This window comes from Mandrillus leucophaeus, unplaced genomic scaffold, assembly GCF_000951045.1.
Source record: "Mandrillus leucophaeus isolate KB7577 unplaced genomic scaffold, Mleu.le_1.0 Scaffold47, whole genome shotgun sequence".
Lineage (NCBI taxonomy): Eukaryota > Metazoa > Chordata > Mammalia > Primates > Cercopithecidae > Mandrillus > Mandrillus leucophaeus.
This window is the reverse complement of record NW_012105031.1, coordinates 7836054-7842819: the sequence shown is the minus strand read 5'-3', so window position 1 is coordinate 7842819 and position 6766 is coordinate 7836054.

Here is a 6766-nt window from a genome sequence, read left to right as displayed (position 1 = left end):
CAATCTGCCATTTCATGTGAGCTCATGAATATGTCTATAATAATCTACTGCTCAGTGGCTCTGTTTAATTTTTAAACAGTTTCATTGAAATATTACCCATATATCTTATAATTTATGCATTTAAAGTATATAACACAATCGACCTTGGGATGTTCACAGAGTTGCACAACCATCATCACAGTCAGTTTTAGAACATTTTTATCACACAAAGAAAAACTCCATAACCATTCATAATAATTTCCTATTTCTCCCTCCCCATGACACCATCTTCTTCTCTCCTAAACCCAGACCCAAGCAATCACTTATCAGCTATTTTTAATATACAATACACTGAGCTATTTTGGACACATTTTAAAATATTTATCCTATATGTTTGTGATTATCCTTTTGCCAACATTTCCTATTACCGCCTTCTCTCTAACCATTTATGACTCTGATAGTCACCATTCTACTCTCTGCTTCCATGAGATCAACTTTTTTAGATTTTTACATGGGCAAACTATATACTTTATAAGGGGTTAATATCTAAAATGCGCAAAGAACTCCACCTCAATAGCAACCAAACAGATAACCACATTACAAAATGGGCAAAAGATATCAATAGACAGTTCTCAAAAGAAGACATACAAATGGCCAACAGTCATATGGAAAAAGCTCAACATCACTAATCATCAGGAAAATTCAAATAAAAACCACAGTAAGATATCACCCTGGATATGTTAGAATGGCTATTACCAAAAAGACAAAAAATAACAAGTATTCGTGCAGTTATACTTACACACTGTTAATGGGAATATAAATAAATACAGCCATTATGGAAGACAATATGGAGGTTCCTTAAAATATTGAAAATAGAACTACCATATGATGCAGCAATTCCACTACTGGGTATATATTCAAAGGAATGAAATCAAGGTTATGAATACCTCGGAGAGATATCTGTTCTCCCATGTTCGCTGAAGCATTAGTCATAACAGCCAATATGTGAAATCAATCTAAGTGTTCATCAACAGATAAATGGATAAACAAATGTGGTATATAAACACAATGGAATACTACTCAGCCATAAAGAAGAACAAAAATTTGTTATTTTTTGACAGCATGGATGAACCTGGAGAACATTATGTTAAATGAAAGAAACCAGACACAGAAAGATATATACTGCAGTGGGTCTGTATTTTAATTTGGCTGGTTCCTGGTTTTGGTGACAGAAATTATAGGACCAAATGTCATCCATCTTTCAATAGGCTAACTGAAGTTTTTTCGTACAGTGGCAGTGGCAGAGATCTCAAAGGGAGCACATTTACACCAAAGTGGAAGTCATTTTCATGCATCTTCATAGAACACATTTGCAAACTCTTTCAACAAACAGAGCAATTCACAAGGTCAGGCCAAATTTAAGTAGGGGAGAAAGAATCTACTTTCTAATAAGAAGAGCTACAACATATTGTAGTCATCTTGTAGTCTGTGAAATTATTATCCCTTTCCTATTGATGAGAATACCGAAGTTTAGAGAGATTATATAATTCAAGTATGTGCCTAGTTAGTGGTAGAGTCACAATGAGCATCTAGCTTTTATTGTCTTTAAATTTCGTGTTCCCAGTCATCAAGAAGAATAAATTATTTGCCATTCTTCTGTCACTTTCTTAATTATGGAAGAAAACAATTGTTAATATGTCACTTTTTTAGAAAATTGATGAAATGCATATCACATAATTTAGATATTAGGGTAGCAGTTAGCACAGTTATTATAATATTTCTACATATATTCATGTTAGGCTATATAGAAACATAAAATCAGTAACAAAATAAAGTAAAATATAATGGCTATTTAGCTCTTGTAAATAAATTATATATATAATTATATGTATGTATTACACTGGATAGGTTTGCACAATGGAGGACTCACCAAACAAGCAGAAGTTGGCACAGAACACAAGAAGAGACATGTTTACATGATTTCGCTGGCAACTCGTGAGCATGAGCTGAAGTTTGTAGTCTGTGAAAGCAGGAAGGGCCTCCTCTCTTTTAACATTTTTTCTGATGAATTAAATCAGACCCACTCAGGATGGTATACCTTTATAAAGACTTAAAGTAAACTAAGTAAGAACTTTAGTTAGAGCTGAAAAATTCCTTCACAGCAGCACCTAGATTAGTGTATGATTGAATCACTGGGAGGTATCTATATGGTTGTTTTGTAGCCTTTTCCAGTTCTCACAAGAGTGTATCTCTTGTTCCCTACCTTATGTGAAAACGCAGTAGAAAGAGAATTCTGAAAGACGTAGTGTAGCCTACCCAACTTGGTTCATCACAAAGCCTACGCATTCCACACTGTGGCAAAATGGCATTCAGGCACATCACCTTAAAGCATACTTAGTTTCTAAATAAAGACAATAATAAAGTCTTACTTTTGTAAGCACCACACAACCACCCCACGTACAACCTAAAACCGCAACACTTTTCTCATAGAAATAAAAATATACAAACCATTTTATTTTAATACACTGTAATTCCAACATGAAGACATAATGTCAATCGTTAATAACATATTTTATATTAGACAATAGATCCAAAAAGTATTTAACCACACATATGTAAATGGAAATACCCAGAACTAATTACACACACACATTTATATTGACATAAAGAATAAATAATCATAACTATTGTACTATGCATTCTGTAATGGGTTACATGGTCATAGTTGTTATTTATTGCTTTTTTTTCCTGTAACACACTTAATATCTTACTTTCCATTAGTAAGCATCTCAGACTGCTGTTCTCTGCCTGATGAAGCTATCCAAACATTCGTTCTTGAAAGATCTGGATTACTGGCATTCCTGAAGAGTTTTTAGAGTTTCCATTGATTTTAATCACAGGACAGGGGAGTAATAGCAGATACCACAACAGATCTTTTGTATTCCAGAAATACTCTTACATATCTCAAATGTGTAGTAAAAAAACCAATTTCTCCTTGGAAATATGTATTAATCACCCCAGCCAGTACAGTACACTCGTTCTTTACTTGTCTATTCAGAAGGATGTGGAGACCAAAACGACCAGGTTTCAGTCACAATTTTTAATTAAACAGAATCATTCTTCCAACTAAGTCCTCTAATCAGTAGAGCCTAAAATCACATGGACAGGAAGCAAATTCTTGCTAGTGAAATACTAGCAATAATAGTGAGAGGAGCCACTCCCATTTTCAACTCTCGATTCCATGGTCCCATGAATCTTTGCTGTGGGAGAAAGAGCATCTTATGTTGGAGATAATTTAGAGAATTTACTGCTTACTGGAAGATACTGCCCCAATCACAAAAGATTTTGCCACATAACTTAACTGTCCCCAACATTTTTGTCACCAGGGATAAGTTTCCTGGACAATTTTTCCACAGTGTTGGGAGAGTGGAGGGCTGGTGGGAGAATGCAGCGGGGAGGAATGGTTTCAGGATAAAACAGTTCCACCTAAGATCATCAGGATATTAGTTAGACTGTCATAAGAAGTTTGCAACCTAGATCCCTCTCATGCAGAGTTCACAATAAGGTTTGTGCTCTTATGAGAATCCACTGCTGCAGCTAATCTGACAGGAGGCAGAGCTCAGGAGGTAATGCTCGTTCACCCACTGCTCACTTCCTGCAGTGCTGCGCAGTTCCTAACAGGCCATGGACTGGTACCAGACCACAGCCCACGATTGGGAGCCCCTGAGCTCGTTGATTTCATAACTGAGGTCAAAGAGCTGTTTCGCTATTCTGGCAAACTAGGTGTTTCAGGATGGTGAGAAGCACGATAAGAATAACAAATTCCATGAGCATGGGCCCATTGTCACCCTCCATTTGTTATGAAGTGATTGACTTGGTCAGAAGCAGGACTACGTGAAATATCATGACATTGGGTATGATAGTCATGGGAGTTTGGGCAGAATTGATTTCTAGAATAAGTGTTTATTCCAATAAAAAGAAAATTCTGGCTGTGTGTGGTGGGTCACACTTGTAATCCCAGTAGTTTGGAAGGCTGAGGCAGGTGGATTGTCTGAGCTCAGGAGTTCGAGGCCTGCCTGGCCAACATGTTGAAACCCTACCTCTAGTAAAAATGAAAATACAAAAAAGTAGCCGGGCATGGTGGTGTGTGCCTGTAATCCTAGCTACTCAGGAGGCTGTGGCAGAAAAATCACTTGAACCTGGGAGGTGGAGGTTGCAGTGAGCTGAAATCACACCACTGCACTCTAGCTTGGGCAATGGAGCGAGACTTTGTCTCAAAGTTAAAAACAATAAAAATGCTGCCCAACATCTAATGAAAGTGCTCTAATGTAATCAACCTGCCATCTGATATTTGTCTAATCACTCCAGAGATTGAATTACAACAGGACTCACCATCAGTCTCTCTTGTTGGATTGTTGGACGTTCAACAGGGGCTATTGCTAAGTCAGTCTTGACAAGTGGCTAGGTCAGCCTTGGAAGTCAATTTTACTAAGCCGTGCTGAGCTTCCAGCTTTAATACGATTGCCACTTTGTTCATGAATCAATGGTCAATGACAGAAATGGTTGAAAGATGCTGACAAGTATCCACAGAATGGTTCATCGCATCCACTTCATTATTAAAACCCACCTCTTCTTAAATCATCTTCTTGTGATAATTCACAAGGAACGCAAATATATTCATATCCTGAGTCCATTCAAAGAGACCTATCTACATATCTTCCCCCAAATCATTTTTTTTCATCAACATTCTAACTGTGTGCTTTTCAGGTCCCTGAGTATCAGCCAAACTATTGGCCACATCCCATGAATTGATATAAACTTGACCATTTGGTTATTTCTCCTTCTAGGCAACTATGAACATATAAGTTGTGCTTACTTAAGTTCTGCATACTTGGATAATTTTTCTTCATCACTGTCCTTCAGAGATGTGGTAGCAAGGGGCTGTAGTGCTGCAGCTGTCGTATTTGGTGTGGTGCCTGGATATTATGCAGAATTTTCTACAGATTTGGCTTAAGTTTTTTGTTGTTGTTGTTTCTCTGTCAATTTATTATAAGAATGTTACCATGGTGCCATAAGTTCAAGCTGAGAGAAAGGAGATAATGCATTAGTAGTAGGAGCTGTGGACATTCGGACCATGGACTCATATAGCTTACCTTTTTTCCTTCAGTTTCTGCTCAAACCCCATCTCATACATACCTCTTCTATTTGATAATAGACTTCTGTAATGTATGTTCAATTCTATGATTTGGTGGGTCAGAAAAATCCCACTCCATGACACGCAGTTTAGATTGCGTGATAGCTTGATGACCTGTAATTAAGCATTAGGGTCTTACTGAGGCCCAGTAGCATGCCATAAGTTAACTCTCAAAAGGAGCCTACTTATATCCATATGATGATTGGGCTTTACTCCAAAACCCCAAGGGTCTGAGATGCAATGTATCTATAGGAAATCTGCCAATGGCTCCAAACAGTGGTGCTATATGGCAATGATACTGAAAGTACCATTAGGTTTGCTGGCTTATTTGGTTCAGGTGGCAAACAGCTTCAGCTAGTGCCCATGGGGTTCTATATGCTTATGAGCTTCCCTTCCTAAATGTCTGCCTGTAGACAGAAAGCTTCAGTCCAATGATGAGTAGTCATTTGACATTAACACATAACGTCTTATCAATGTAAGCAGAAATAAAATATTTAAATCTTTTTACATGTAATCATTATTACATATTCATCTGTTCCTGTCCTCAAGCAAACTTGATGCTCCTAGAGTGCAAAGGATGGTTCTTTATTATTTATAGCTTACCAACATCTAATGTTAATGCCTAGTGTATAGTAGGTATTTTGATAAATTGGCTGAATCAATCTGAGTTTAATATATATTTCTGCTAATAATAACTATCCACATACATAGATTGCCCAAGTATACATGCACATACGAACACACACAAAAAAAAAACAGAGTAATTCACAAAGAAAAAAAAGGATAAACATTTGAGGTGATAGATACCCCATTTACCCCGATGTGATTATTATGCATTGTATGCCAGTATCAAAGTATTTTGTGTATCCCATACACGCTGTACTATGTACTCACAAAAATAAATAAAATAGAATAAATAAAATCCTGAAGAAAAATATTGAGTGATCTTTGCATTTAGTGTCTCCAAAGGTTTGTCAAATATTCTCAATTTTGGCCAAGTTCCTGATAACTGAAAATATTTTAAATCATATTAACAACTCAATTTCAGTTATATATCTGCTATTTAATCTATATCTGTTTTTTTTTTAAATCCTATTCTGTCTACTTATCAAAAGCCACAGTTAGTAAATCATACATGGACACCATGTCCTAATTGAGCTAAGGTCATGTCAAAACCACAAGGTTATACATTAGCAGTTTCTCATGAACATATTTTAGATGATTAATATAATTAGTCTGAGTAATTATGGGATTGATACATTCACAGATTGGTCTAATTAGCCTTTGAACAACTGATGCCTCAATTGAAGAGCTAATAAATTCTCTGGCTGTTCTCCATTCACCTTTTATGCTTGGTTTCATTAAAATCCAAGCTTTTGGCAAAGTAACCAGGCAAAAGGTTAAAGCTTAGCCTATCAATTTTCAATAATCGCATTGCCTTAATGAAAGTTTATTTTTCCTGAGTACTTTATTCTTTTTGTTTAAATATATATTTTGTGAGGCTTATGACAATATTCAGAATTTTCTCATGTATTTCTCATGTATTCAGACATTAGTACCATTAGAAGTCTCTGCTGAAAATGCCTCTGCATT